Source organism: Cervus elaphus, chromosome 23 (assembly GCF_910594005.1).
Source record: "Cervus elaphus chromosome 23, mCerEla1.1, whole genome shotgun sequence".
NCBI lineage: Eukaryota > Metazoa > Chordata > Mammalia > Artiodactyla > Cervidae > Cervus > Cervus elaphus.
In genome coordinates, this window is record NC_057837.1 from 74,724,770 (window position 1) to 74,740,583 (window position 15,814).

The 15,814-nt window shown below is 48.3% G+C and overlaps 1 non-coding gene across 1 annotated transcript; it reads left to right on the forward strand.

The window, feature by feature from the left end:
- The first annotated feature begins 6,617 nt into the window (after positions 1-6,617).
- On the forward strand, positions 6,618-6,690 carry TRNAG-UCC. Its single transcript has one exon. It is a non-coding gene; the product is annotated as a tRNA-Gly (tRNA).
- The last annotated feature ends 9,124 nt before the right edge of the window (positions 6,691-15,814 follow it).

The following is a 15,814-nucleotide window of genomic DNA, read 5'->3' on the forward strand; positions in this document are numbered from 1 at the left end:
AAGTCCCTGGAGACATAATTGATGGCCACACCAAGGGGTGTGCTGCTGGCATCTAACGGGTAGAGGCTGCTAAACATCCCACACTGCCCAGGACAGTCGTCCACATCAGACAATTATCTGGTTCAAACGTCAATAGTTCTTACTGTTTCCCAAGGAGCTTTTGAGGAGGGCATGGCAACCCACTCCAGTATTCGTGCCTAGAGGATCTCCATGGACAGAGGAGCCTGGTGGGCTACAGTCCATGGGGTCGTAAAGAGTCAGACAGGACTGAAGACTAAGCATAGCGCAGCACAAAGGAGCCTCTAGGGGCATTTTTCCTAAATGCCCACCCCCAGGAAGTTTAATACCACAGGGACACTGTGTGTGCTGTATCTGCTTATGTGCTATAGCTATAGCTGTGCTTCATGTATAAGAAGAGTTAAGAGTTTTAAGCGTCCATTGACAGATGAACAGATAAACAAGATGTGGTCTAGAACTACGATGGAATACTACTCAGCCTTAAAGAAAAAAGGAATTTGGACACAGGCTACAACATGGATGAACCTGGAAGATGTCACGTGAAGTGAAAGAAGCCAGTCACAAGAGGCAAATGCTTTAGGATTCCACTTGTAGGAGGTACCTGCGTGCACGCGTGCTAAGTTGTTTCAGCCGTGTCTGACTCTTTGCCACCCTATGGACTGTAGCCTGCCAGGCTCCTCTGTGCATGGGATTCTCCAGACAAGAATACTTGAGTGGGTTGCCATGCCTTCCTCCTGGGGATCTTTCCAACCCAGGGATTGAACCTATGTTTCCTGCAACTGCTGAATTGCAGGTGGATTCTCTACTCCTGGGGAAGTAGAATGTCAATAGTTATTACTGTTTCCTAAGGAGCTTCTATGGGGAAGCCCATAGAAGGTACCTAGAGCTGTCAGATTCATAGAGGCAGAAAGTAGAAGGGTGGTTGGTAGGGGCTGAGGGGAGGGCGAATGGGGAGTTTTTGTTTAATGAGTATAGAGTTTCAGTTTCACCAGATGTAAAGGGTTCTGGGAGATGGATGGTGATGATGGTAGGACAATAATGTGATGTACTTAATACTACTGAACCATATGCTGTAAAATGGCTGAAATGGTAAATTGATGCCATGTGTATTTTAGCACAAACTTTTAAGAGTTTTGTGTTGCCAACCCCTCAAGAATCTATTCTTATCCCCTGGGAGTCAAGCAAGGTCCTTGTATAGGACACATATGCTTGCATGTACATGGCAGCTCAGCTCACATAGGACACACGTGTTTGGATGTACATGGCAGCACACACAGGACATGTGTGTTTGCATGTGCATGGCAGCACAGCTCACATAGGACATGCGTTTGTATGTACACGGCAGCACAGCTCACATAGGACACACGTGTTTGCATGTACATGGCAGCATAGCTCACATAGGACACACGTGTTTGCATGTACGTGGCAGCACAGCTCACATAAGACACGTGTGTTTGTATGTACATGGCAGCACAGCTCACATAGGGCACATGTTTGTATGTACATGGCAGCACAGCTCACATAGGACACACGTGTTTGCATGTACATGGCAGCACAGCTCACACAGGACACACGTGTTTGCATGTACGTGGCAGCACAGCTCACATAAGACACGTGTGTTTGCATGTACATGGCAGCTCAGCTGGAGGAGATGGGACCTGGGTGTTCCTCCCTGGAGACTGGTGGAGGATGGTGGCCGCCCGGCCATGCAGGGCAGAGGTGCTGATGGAAAGATGCTTGTGTTCAGAGACGGCCTGTCACAGGTGCTCCACAATCACCCTCTCCAGATTTTCAGAAAATCCATTTATAGCCAAAATGTCTCTCTGCTCTCTCGAGTTGATGACTCAATGACCATTTCAAGCCAACTGCTTCCCTGGATGCTAGAACTTTCAGAGGAAGGATTAAAGGAGAAGAGGCCACGAACCAAGTGAGTTCTGCCGGCTGCTTGGGAATTAGCCAGGTGAATGAGGCAAGGAGAGCATGGGGCACATGGAACATGAACCATCAGGGATCTTTCAGAAATTCTCGGTGACTGAGTGGGAGGCCAAAACAATGAGACATAAGATGAGAGTAGAGACGTAGGCAGGGGCCAGGCCATGAAGGAACTTGGTCATCCTGGCGGGTGAGGAGGTCGGTAGGTTTATGGGATGGATCATATAACTTTTGGCATACCATTGTAAGGACTAAAATTTTCCCAGAAGGAGATGGAAGCCACTGCTGGGTTTGAGCAGAGGTAGCACATAGTCTGGGCTCTCCAGGTGGCGCTAGTGGTAAAGAACCCACCTGCCCGCGCAGGAGACATAAGAGACATGGGTTCGATCCTTGGGTCAGGAAGATCCGCTGGAGGGGGGCATGGCAACCCACACCAGCATTCTTGCCTGGAGAATCTCATGGACAGAGGAGCCTGGCAGGCTACGGTCCACGGGGTCGCAAAGAGTTGGACACGACTAAAGCAACTTAGCACGCACGCACAGCACATAGTCTGACTTAGGTTTTAACGGAAAGGAGATGCCGCTGATACTTGCCCCTGAAACTCAGCCAGACCATACAACAGATTGAGGTCTGTTACTTCTCCGGAGTAGTTTCTAAGATGAGAATTCAGCCTGTCACCCCCAAATACAGCAGGCCATTAGCCCCCCATCTTAATCAGATCTCTCCTATCTTATTAAGCAATTTGGGGCCGTTTCTAGAGAAGATTTTGTTATTTCCCTAAATCTCTGGCTGCTTCATTTAGACCTGGTGTTTAGGTGGAATGCAATTAACACATTCCAAACCTGGTTTCCCCTGAAATCCAATCAATTGTAACTCGTTTTTAAATCACGCTGCTTTCTCTAATTGGGAGCTGCAGCCTCCACAGAATAGCGATTTAAGTCAATTATTGTATCGCCTGCATGAAAATTGCGCTATTTATGTTGGCAGCTCCCCCACATTACTGATGAGCTTCCTCCAGCTAATGGAATAATGAAAACACAAAACAGATTTACCATTCTTAATAAGAGAGAGAGATAATGAAGGCAAATTAAAATGGAAGCTCAGATCTGCGTGGAGAACAGGTAATGCAGTTTCTTCTTTTAAATTAACACTCGAATTCTCAAATGCTGATGGCAGGCGGTGGAGAGGAATTCAAAATTCTATTAGACACAAGTGTGCCACTTGGGTTTGGTTTGGGAGAGGGTGGTCTTCCTTTACACTTCCTGGAGTTTCGTTACGGGATGCTCTTAGGAGCTGAGTCCCCGGGTGCCCAGTTCCCCCATTCTCACCCCTATACTCCCATTTATTAGAGTAAACTCACTTTCAGTCAACCACGGGGTTTTTCTCGTTAAATGCATTCAGTCGTCTAATCCTCCCCCAATTCTACGAGCTTGATGGCGTTATTATCACCATTTTACATTAGAGGAGCCTGGATCTAAGGATCATAGATCTAAGGTTTAAAGCTGCACGTGAATCCAGATCAGGGTTTCTCAGCTTTGGGGCCCAAATTGTCATCTGGGGCTGGATAGCTCTTTGTAGGGGGATGGATGGTTGTCCTGTGCGTTGTAAGATGTTTAAGTAGCATTCCTGCTCTCCACCCACTAGAAGCCAGTGGTACCCCTGTCCCCCAGTTGTGACAACCAAAATGTCTCCAGACATAGCCAGATGTTCTCTGGAGGGTGATACCATCCCTGGTTGAGACCCACTGGTCTAGAATCTGGGTGTTCACCCATCACCCAGGCAGCCTCTCTTGCCAGGAAGGGCAAGGAATGTGGGGTTGGGATTTGGGAGACTGATCCTGCTTCACAGTGGGATCCAGAAGAAGTCATGACCCCTCACTGAGCCTGGTTCCCTGACCTATCAAATGGGGGTAATAACACCAGGACCTGGAATCTGGCTTGGCTGAAGAGGTTTGGCCAAGGTCTTAGAAGTTCTGGTTAAATGAGAAGCAGCAAGCCAAGGGGAGGATAGAGAGAAGAGGACCAGAGAGATGCCAGGGACCAGCAAAGCTAGTTGGAGGGTCCAGACTGGCAAGAGATAAGGCCAGGGACTTCCCTGGTGGTCTAGTGGCTAAGACTCCAAGCTTCCAATGCAGGAGAACTGGGTGGGTTCCATCTCTGATCAGGGACCTAGATCTCACATGCTGGAACAAAGATCGTGCCATGACTGCGACCCAGTGTGGCCAAATAAACAAATAAATGTCTTTTAAAAAGAGGTAAGGCCAGAATGGGGGCCAGCAGCCGGCACAGGCAGGGCCCAACTCTGGAAGGCAGGGAGCGTTGGACCCTCCACCATCCCTCTTCCCTGCCTCCCACCCCACCCTGCCTCCCTCTTCCACTTCCTCTGTACCAAGCACTCAGCATCATAGACTCATAATTGCTAAGTTGTGTCTAGATTCTTTCGCGACCCCAAGAACTGTAGCCCGCCAGGCTCCTCTGTCCATGATATTTCCCAGGCAAGAATACTGGAGTGGGCTGCCATTTCCTCCTCCAGGGGATCTCCCCAACCTAGGGATCAGACCCGCATCTGCCTTGGCAGGTGGATTCTTACCACTGAGCCAGCAAGGAGCCCTGGAGACTCAGTTCCTCTGATACGTTCACTGTGTGCTTTCTCATCGCCTAGGGCAGGTGCGCCTGAGTGACGCTCCAGAGGTTATCAGAATCACAACAGTGATCCTCATAAAGACGAAAATGACAGCAATGCATGTGAAGCGCCGTGTTAAACCCTTCACGTGCATCATGCCAACGCCACGAGGTCCTCCCAATGGCTCTTGTGTTTTTTCAAGTTCACTCATTCCTTTTTTCTTTCTTTATTCCTTTTCCAGTTGTGCTGCATGGCATGTCAGATCTTGGTTCCCTGACCAGGAATTGAACCCTCGCCCTCTGCAGTGGAAGCTCTGATTCTTAGCCACTAGACTGCCAGGGAAGTCCCTGGATCTGTATTCTTGTCATTACTAGCCCAGTGGGATGGCCTACTGCTAACTGTCCTAGAAGATGAAGAGAGGCAAGAGGGTCCTTTGAGGCCAAAGAAAAAGAAAAGAGAAAAGGTGGGGGACGTTTGTTGGTACCAGCTGTCATTTATTGAGTGCATCCTCTATGCCAGGGGTTATCCTAAGGCCCTTAAATGGTTTCACTCGTTTACTCCTTACCATAACTTTTTATCTCCATTTCATAGCTAGAGGTTAAGCCAGTTGCCAAGTTTGCACAGCTAATAGGTGGTTGAGATATGATTTGAACCCACGTGGCCTGGCTCCAGAGTCTGTGCCCTTGACATCTGCCCATTAGAGCTGTTGGCTGCAAAGTGCACCTGGGGAATTTAGGCCCTAATCTTACCAAAGGTTTTGTGTCCTAATCATGGCATGAGTGACTGGGGCTTCCTGCCCGGGTGGGAATAGGATGTCTCATCAACAGGGGACTGTGGACCAGTAAGAATCATCTCCCATGACTTGAGCCATCCCTGGCCACCAGGCATCGTCGGTACAAGACCTAAATTTGGTTTTCCCTACAGTTCACTGACATGCATGTGGCTTGGAGACCGAAGGAAAGTGCTTAGCCAAACACAGCAAAAAGTTACCTAAGTTTGTGGACCAGGAATAATCCAAGGACAACAGTCAGTCAGTAAGAAAGGGGCCCAGCATGGAGGGAGGCAAGGAGCAGGTACTTAGTAATGGGTAGCTTCTTCCTCACTACCCCACCCACCCTCAGCTTGGCTGACCCTGAGGCTGGGGTTAGTTTTGGGGTAGCTTGGCAGGCTTCTGACCACCCCCACCCCTCACTTGCTGCAGCCCACTCTCCCTTAGTGACTTCCCTTTCTTTTCAGAGGCCAATGCTTAGCTGTGTGACCTTGGGCAGGTTGCTTGACCTCTCTGAGCCTCTACTTCCAGGGGGGTTGGTCGGGATCTGTAGACTCCCAGCTCTAAAGTTCTAGGAATCTCCACTCTGGCCACCTTCTCCTCTTCTCTTTTCCTCCCCACTCCTCCTCCTACACTGTTCTCCTTGCACCTCTGCACACACCTCTGAGCCTCTGTCTAGATCATGATTTCCCAGGGATGAGGGGCAGGATAGCATAGAGAAGACCCCCTCTTTTTCTTAGAGGTCCAGGCTAGATAAGGGGGCACTCAGCTTGCCTTTTCCAGAACTTTCTAGCACAGGTAGAGCTGACATCTGGTCGACAAGCTAAATATTTACAGAGCTCCTAAGATTTCCCGCCACGTTAAGCCCATCGCTTTATCTCCCGTCTGCACAGAGCCCTTCTCTGTTCACCTTGGGTCAGGCATTTCCCAGAATCCTCTGGGCTTCAGGCAGCATCTCTCAGGAGGGTGATGAAACCACGGCCGCCTCTAATCACTTCCAGTAATAATAATAGTTCCCGACATTGTATAGGAATTCTCAAAGCCCCTTTGCACACGTTATCTCACTTGCTTCTCACAATAACCCCGAGACTTGGACCTTCTTTGGAGTCCCGTTTTAGAGAGCACTCTTAAGCCACCTGCCTCCAGGCTCCCAGCCAGTGTGGGACAGAGCCATTGCAGCCTCTCTCGGGCCATCCACAGTGGCCATGGGCCGCTCATCCAGGTTCAGCTCATCTGTTGGACCCGGAACAAGAGTATAAATGGAGGCCCAGGGACTTCCCTGGTGGTCCAGTGGTCAAGACTCCGCATTTCCAATGCAAGGGACACAGGTTCAATCCCTGGCCAGGGAACTAAGATCCTACATGCCACTTGGCACAGCCAAAAGATAAACAATTAAGTTAAAAGTTTTAAAAAATTACTGGAGACCCACGTGCCATATGCTTCATATGCAAAAGCTATGAATAAAGCTAAGAATTTTTTTTTTCCTCCTCCTACCTTGACAAACATATCTGGAAGGGCAGGTTTGAATTTAGCAACCTCACACTCCTTGGAGTTTCACACTGGAATGTGCTAGAAGTCATAGTATACATGGCCTTCTTAGTTTCATGAGCCAATCAATTTTCTTTATGCTTAAGCCACTTACGTTTTTGTCACTTATGACTAGAAGTTCCACTAATATATTGTTGTGGAAGACAGACTGGGGGACAGGAAGATGGCTCAGTTGTACCCTTGTGAATTGTGAAGGTCAGAGGCCCACAGTAATTTATAACCAGAACTTTTAGATAAAGAAATGGTGATAGAAAGTTTGAATTGAACAATTAACACCAGAAGATGCATAAATCTCTGAACGACACACATATACACTACACCTTTTTTTTAAAAAAAATTCTTTTTAGGTTTCATATTTAGATCTATGATCCATTTTGAGTTAACCTTTTGTATATGGTGCAAGGTATGACCAGTTGCTGTTTTTTTACATAGAAGTATCCAAATTTTCTAGAGTTATTTTTTGTTCTGCACCTCTCAGCATGTAGGATCTTAGTTCTCTAACCAGGGGTCAAACCTGTACTGCCTGCATTGGAAGGTGAAGTCTTCATGCTGGATGGCCAGGATAGTCCCATCACACCTTTTTAAAATAAGAAAATAATTCAGAAATACCGTGGGTACCTTGAAATTCTCAGCCATTGCTTCCTCTCACAGATTATCACAGCTCATCTGATTCAATCCCTTTATTATACAAATGAGGAAATGAAGGCTCGGAGAGAGAAAGTGATTTGTTCAAATTCTCACAGTTCCTGAACAGCAAGAATCACTCATCAAATCAGCAAGTATTTATTGATCACATACCACATCCAAGATCTTATGGGAAGCATTGGGATACCGCAGGGCAGAGGTAACAGAGGATACCACTGTGGCCCACCATCTGCTTTTGCAAATAAAGTTTTATTGACACACAACACATTCATTGGTTATGTATTGTCTGCTGCTGTTTGTGTGTTGCAGGGGGATGCTCAATAGCTACAACAGAGACTACGTATCATGAGAGGGTTGGGCTTACCTTGGGTTCTGACGCCCTACAAGCTGATATACCATGCTCAAAGCTTCCACCATCTTCCTCGGAAGACAAAGACCCTTGGGTCAGCAGGGTAGGCATTCCGGCTCCTCTCTCCCCTTAGAAGAGGCCAGGGCAGCAATCTTGACTTCAGAATCTTTATTGGAAAATAAACACCGTTAATGTACAAGAAATCCATCCAAGGGTCCAGTCAAAACATCCCCATGTGGGATTGATGCCATTCTAATGGACTCCAGATGTCCCCTGGCCCCAGTGTCCCAGTGGCCTGAAGGAGGGAGGAAGGCCCTGGTAGGAGACATGTAGCAGGTTCGGAACCCAGAGAGGCATCTTTATCACCCCAATTTCTTCCTAGTGGGAAAGTCTGGGGGGACTCCCTCACCCCGCCCTGCTCACCAGACCCGGTTGATCTCTGCTCTCAATGGTCTCAACAGCCCCCTTCTCTTGTGTTTATTCCCCTGACCAAAGAAGATACCCAGCGCTAGGATTCTACTTGGAATGGGAGCTGAGGGTGACTTCCTGAGGCCAGTCAAGCTAGAATCTCTGCCAAAGCCAGTCAGTGCAAGAGAGAGAACTGTGGAAAGAGCCGGCTGCAAGGGATCGGGAGTGAGTTTTGGATGGAGAAGGCCAGAGATAAGTATCAGATGGTGTATTTCATTGTCTGTTTATTCTTTTATTTCTCCACGTCTCTCTCTGCGAGGTTCTATGTGCCCCCTGGGGACTGTGTCTCGTTCGTTGCCTTGTCTCCGGCACTTAGATCAGGGCCTGCACCCTCAAGGCGCTCAGTCAATATTTCTTGAACAGGACTTCCTGGGGGTCCAGTCGTTACGAATCTGCCTGCCAGCAATGAAGAAACAGACATAGAGAACAGACTTATGGACATGGGGAGAGGGGAGGAGAGGGTGAGATGTATGGAGAGAGTAACATGGAAGCTTACGTTACCACATGTAAACTAGAGAGCCGATGGGAATTTGCTGCATGTCCCAGGGAACTCAAACAGGGGCTCTGTATGAACCTAGAGGGGAGGGATGGGGAGGGAGGCGGGACGGAGGTTCAAGAGGGAGGGGACGTAGGTGCACCCACGGCTGATTCGTGTTGATGTTTGGCAGAAAACAACAAGATTCTGTAAAGCAACTATCCTTCAATTAAATAATAATAAGAAGAATCCACCCGCCAATGCAGGAGATACAGGTTTGATCCCTGGTCCAGGAAGATCCCATGTGCTGCGGGGCAACTAAGCGCCCCATGGCCACAACTACCGAAGCCCGTGCGCCTGGAGCCCAGGCTCTGCAGCAGGAGAAGCCCCTGCAGGGAGAAGCCCATGCACCACAACTGGAGAGGAAGCCTGGCTCGCTGCAACTCGAGAAAGTTCGCGTGTGGCAACAAAGGCCAAGCACAGCCAAAAATAAAAATAAATAAACAAAATGATAAAAATTATTTCTTGAACAACTACTGTGCTCATAACATCATTTTTGTAAAAAAAAAGATTTTTTTGGGTGTGGACCATGTTTTAAAGTCTTTATTGAGTGTGTGTGAATACTGCTTCCATTTCATGTTTTGGTTTTTTCGTCCTGAGGCTTGCGGGATCTCAGCTCCCTGACCTGGGATCTAACCCACACCCCCTGCAGTGGAATTGTGGAGTCTCAACCACGGGACCACCAGGCATGTCCCTGTGCTACATTCTTGATGTAAAAATAGTTAAATAACCCACCAGATGAGACTTGTGCCCTTGGGAGGGTTGAGCCACCCCCAAACTGGCTCCCGGACTGCCCCAGTGCCCCATGCCCCTGGCGTCAGGAGCAGATAGCCATGCCTCTCTGTGATGCAGTCACGTCTGATCCCAAGGGCCTGAGAGCTGGGAGCCTGTCTCATGCACTCTGGTTGTCCTTCCTCTCACCCCTTGGCTGCCAGAGGATGACCAGTGGAGAGGGCTCAATAGCAACAAAGGCAGTAATAGGAATTCAGGCTGATAGCTCAGAGCCCTCGTTAAGCCTCACGATAACCCTGGACAGGAGGTTGTAACCATCGCTACCCTGTTAGCAGAAGATGAAACGGAGGCCCAGAGAAGTTAAATGCTTGCCCAGGATCCTGTGCCCAGCAAGCAGAGGAGCTGAAGGTGGAAAACCACAGTCATCCTGGTTAGGAATTTGGTCTAGGTCTGCTTGGATCCAAAGCCAGCATCCTTATCTTAATGACAAGGAGCTCTAGTGTGCCCTGGAGTCCAGGAGAGTGAAGTAGTTTCCACCATCAATGTGGTTCTGAAGGGGAAAGAAGCCAGAGAGGAGAATCACCTTTGGGCATAGGAGAGCAAGAGAGGATGCTGCTAATGGATGATCCAGCATCCAGGGAACTGCTCCACCAGTCGCCTCTTAGGGTGGCCTTCCATCCGCCCCTCCCATTATTGCCAAGATATGGGAATCAAGGTTTGTGGGGGCTGCAAGAAAGAGCTCTGTGCACGCTCATCAGACCTCCCTCCCCGAGAGAACACAAACTTAACTAATGCCCAGCGATTGGTGTGAATTTCTCATGATGTACACAATCCTGGCTTGGCTCTATCAGCCAGAGGGAAGCAGAGACTTGTAGAAATGTAGTGCTAAAAGAGGACGTAAAAACCATCTATCCATTCTCCCTTTCTTTCACTCTGTTCCTCACTGCTGTTCTTGGAGCACAGAGGGTTCACTCCTACCCCAGGGCCTTTGCATTTGCTGGGCCTTCTGTATGGAACAACAGTCTATCTCTTTCCTATCAGAAAAAAAAAGTCAGCTTCTCAGTAAGGCCTTTTTTTAGTGTTTGTTCTTTTTTTTTTTTTTTTTTTTAATGTGGACCACTTTCAAAGTCTACATTGAATTTGTTGCAGTACTGTCTCTGTTTCATGTCTTGGCTCCTTGGCTGCTGGGCATAAAGGATTCTAACGCCCTGGCCAGGGGTTGAACTCACACCCCCTGCACGGGAAGGGGAAGTCTCAGCCTTGGGACCACCAGTGGAGTCCCATCAGTAACACCTTCTTTACCATTACAAATGCACACCTCCCCCTGGTACTTCTGCTCCTCTTCCTCACTTTATGCTTTCTCATAGGACTTTCACATCCTCTGTGTGTGTGTGTGTGTGTGTGTGTGAAGTCACTTCAATCATGTCCGACTCTGCAACCCTATGGACTGTAGCCTGCCAGGCTTCTCTGTCCATGGGATTCTCCAGGCAAGAACCCTGGAGTGGGTTGCCATGCCCTCCTCCAGGGGATCTTCCCGATCCAGGGATCGAACCTGAGTCTCTTACATCTCCTGCATTGGCAGGTGGGTTCTTTACCATTAGCCCCACCTGGGAAGCCCATTCACATCCTGATATACATGCTATTTACTTATTTTCTCCTATTCTCTGGGATGTCAGCTTCATGGAAGTAGGGGTTCCTGTCTGTTTATCCAATGCCAGGTACATAAGAGGTGCCCAGCATACACTCATTGAATAAATCTAAGTTAAATAGCATCCCATTTTACAGGTGAGGAAGTTGAGGACCAGCAGGGTGATGGACTTGATCAAGCCATGAGATCAAAATCTGTATAGGTGTCCTCAGGTTGTTGGAAAAAATTACCACAAACTTGGTGGCATAAAACAAAGCCATTTATTCTCTCACAGTTCTGGAGGCCAGAAATATGAAGTTGACGTGTTAGTAGGGGTTGACTTCCTCTGAAGGCTCTCAATGGAGGATCCTTCTTGCCACTTCAGCTTCTGGGGGCCTCGGCATCCTTGGCTCGTAGCTGCATACCCGCCTCCGATCTCTGCCTCTGTCTTCACAAGGCTCTCTGCCCTGGGTCTCTGGGTCCATCTCCTCCTTCTTGTAAGGACACCAGCCATCGGATTTAGGGTTCCCCCCCCCACCATCTCTGGGATGAGCTCACCTCGAGACCCTTAACAATTACAAATCTGCAAAGAGCCTATTCCAAATAGAGTCACATTCTTAAGTTGCGGGTGGACATGAATTTGGGAGGATGCTGTTCAACCGCTATACTGGTAGAGCTAACAAGAACCCGGGTCTCCCCCCAACCATGTTCCCTAGGGGCTTCACCCAGGTCTCCCCCCAACCACATCCCCTAGGGGCTGCACCAGCGGCTCGACTAAGAGAGGCTGGGTTGGCAGCTGGCGGCTGTGGCTGTCAGTCTCCCGTGAACTTGTCAAGACGGAGAGGGAAAAAATAAACTCTGGGGTTAATGAAAGCAGCGAGATGATCTGGGCTGATCCCCGTAATCCCCTGCTCTGAGCTCAGCTTTCCATCATCAGTCGAGGGTTCTTCCCCGCCCCACTTCTTTTTCAGAGTTTCCCCAGAGAAGCAACCCATCCAAATTTAATAAACTTCCCCTGCCCCCAGCTTCCCCTGAAATAATGTAACAGCAGGATGATTTTCAAATGTCTTGTCCTGACCCCGTGATTGATGAATCCCAATGAGCAAAAAATGAAGGGGAGGGGGACACGGTGATGAAGGGGTGAGAAAGCACCAGTGTGGTTTTTTTAAAAAGATAATTTGAGTTATTTGTTTGGCTGTGCTGGGTCTTTGTGGCTGCGTGCAGGCTTTCTTTAGCTGCGAGGAGCGGGGGCTACTCCCCAGTCATGGTGCATGGGCTTCTCACTGCGATGGCTTCTCTGGTTGCAGAGCACAGGCTCTAGGGTGCTCAGGCAGTCAGTTCAGTTGCTCACTCGTGTCCGACTCTTTGCAACCCCATGGGCTGCAGCACATCAGGCTTCCCTGTCCATCACCAACTCCCGGAGCCTACTCAAGCTCATGTCCATCACGTTGGTGATGCCATCCAACCATCTCATCCTCTGTCATTTCCTTCTCCTCCTGCCTTTAGTCTTTCCCAGCATCAGGGTCTTTTCCAATGAGTCAGCTCTTTGCATCAGGTGGCCAAAGTATTGGAGTTTCTGCTTCAGCATCAGTCCTTCCAATGAATATTCAGGACTAATTTCCTTTAGGATGGACTGGTTAGATCTCCTTGCAGTCCAAGGGACTCTCAAGTCTTCTCCAACACCACAGTTCAAAAGCATCAGTTCACTGGCACTCAGCTTTCTTTCTAGTCCAACTCTCACATCCATACGTGACTACTGGAAAAACTGTAGCTTCGACTAGATGGGCCTTTGTTGGCAAAGTTCAGTTCAGTTCAAGTAATGTCTCTGCTTTTTAACATGCTATCTAGGTTGGTCATAACTTCCCTTCCAAGGAGTAAGCGTCTTTTAATTTCATAGCTACAGTCACCATTTGCAGTGATTTTGGAGCCCAGAAAAATAAAGTCTCTCACTGTTTCTATTGTTTCCCCATCTATTTGCCATGAAGTGATGGGACCAGATGCCATGAATGTTGGGTTTTAAGCCAACTTTTTCACTCTCCTCTTTCACTTTCATCAAGAGGCTCTTTAGTTCTTCTTCACTTTCTGCCATAAGGGTGGTGTCATCTGCGTATCTGAGGTTATTGATATTTCTCCCAGAAATCTTGATTCCAGCTTGTGCTTCATCCAGCCCAGCATTTCTCATGATATACTCTGCATATAAGTTAAATAAGCAGGGTGACAATATACAGCCTTGACGTACTCCTTTTCCTATTTGGAACCAGTCTGTTGGTCCATGTCCAGTTCTAACTGTTGCTTCTTGACCTGCATACAGATTTCTCAGTAGGCAGGTCAGGTGGCCTGGTACAGTCAAAGGCTTTGGCATAGTCAATAAAGAAAAAGTAGATGTTTTTCTGGAACTCTGTTGCTTTTTTAGTGATGCAACGGATGTTGGCAATTTGATCTCTGGTTCTTCTGTCTTTTCTAAATCCAGCTTGAACATCTGGAAGTTCACAGTTCACGTACTGTTGAAGCCTGGCTTGGAGAATTTTGAGCATTTCTTTGCTAGCATGTGAGCTGAGTGCAATTGTGCGGTAGTTTGAGCATTCTTTGGCATTGCCTTTCTTTGGGATTGGAATGAAAACTGACCTTTTCCAGTCCTGTGGCCACTGCTGAGTTTTCCAGATTTCTAGGGTGTGCAGGCTTCAGTAAATGAGGCTCCCAGGCTCTAGAGCACAGGCTCAGTAATTGTCGCACATGGGCTTAGTTGCTCCATGGCACATGGGATCTTCCCAGATCAGGGATCGAATCTGTGCCTCTGACATGGGCAGGCAGATTCTTTAGCCACCAGGGAAGCCCTGTTTGTGTGTTTGAGTCTCTGCATGACTGCTGTGAGTGACAGTGGGAGCGGTCAGCAGAGAGGTGTGTGGGTACAAGAGTGTCAGGTGGCGTGAGGGGGGCCAGAGCTGAGCGTAAGTTAGCCATGTGTGGGCAGCTGATGCTGGTGAGCAGGTAGATGTGACTGAGTAGAAATGAGCACACGTGAGTGCACATGCATGCTTGTGATTGTGTGTGCACGCTTGTGTGCATGAGCACACGTCAGAGAGAATGTGGACAAGTGTGTCAGAGTATGTGTGTCCAGGCAAAGGGTGTACATGTGCATGTGTGAATGTGTGTGCTTATGTGTCCATAGGCTAACATAAGTGCAGGTCTGAAGGGTGTATGTGGGGTGGGATTGTGGGTGTGAGTGTGTGACGGAGAAAGTGTATAAGGCTGACAACATGGTGACCATAGTCAGCAACACTGTATTGCATCCTTGAGAGCTGATAGGAGAGTGGCGCTTGAACGTTCTCACCATAAAAACAGCAACAACAAATTGGAATTATGTAGGATGAGAGCTGTGTTAATTAACCTTATTGCGGTAAGCATGTCACAGTGCATGTGTGATGAAATCATCACACAGTGCGTTCTAAACGTACACAGTGTCATATGCAAATTATATCCCAATAAAGCTACAAAAAAATATGTGGGACCAAAAAAAGAATGCATGTAACCCTGAACATCATGCTAATATTAAGAAATAACAGCCAGCTCCCCACACAGTCTGCCCTCTCCCACATTTCCTCTCTGAATTCACCTCGTACCACTCCACTCCCCTGTCCCTCTCCTCCAGCCACACTGGGCTCCTTGAACACAGCAGGCTCATGTTTGCCTCAGGACCTTTGCACTTGCTATTTTTCCTGCCCGGAATACTCATCCTCCAGAAACCCACATGACTTCCTCCCCCACCTTTTCCTGGCTCTGCTCTAATGTCGTCTGATCAGAGTCTCCGGCCACGACCACCCTTGTCATCCTCCAGCCATCCCAATCCTCCATCCCTGGGGTGGAGCAGAAGGACAGAAGGACAGACCGGGAGGAGGGAGTGAAAGGGCGGCCAGAGGTGAGCGGTGAGTTGGTAACTGTTAGGAAAACTTCGCTGGCTTGACAAGCAATCCCAGGTCGCATAACATTCTTTGTTGTCAAATCTCGGAATGGAAGTTTTTTAAGAATGTTTGTCTGGAGGGGAATTTAGAAACCACCTAGCTTCATGCTTCTTAAATGATTTGTGGTCGTGAACTAGTATTAAGCCTCTCTGGATAAGGAGTGACAAAAATACAAAACTTCAAACCAGCTTAAACCAAAAAGCAAATCTGTTGGCTCAGGTAACTATTACATGCAGAAGTAAAAGTGGCTTTCAGCTCGGCTGGGCCCGGGGCCTTACTTGTGTAGTCAGGAGTGGTCCCCCTCCATCCCTCAGCTCTGTTTTCCTTTGTGTTGGATTCAGACCCAGGGGGCTGTCCTGGCCTGGGGGTCTCGAGTGGTTTTGAGCTTTCATTTAGCTTAGCAACCCGAGTTCTATTCTTGCAGAAACAATTCTAGGATGACACCCACTGCCCCGACTTGAGCCCTCTGCCCAGGCCAGAAAGATGGCTTGATGCACCGGGTGTGGAAAGCACTTATTATTTTTGCTGGCCAGCACATGCTATGCTGGGCTGTTCCCGACTGCTCAGTCGTATCCAACTCTTTGTGACCCTGTGGACTGTAGTCCACCAG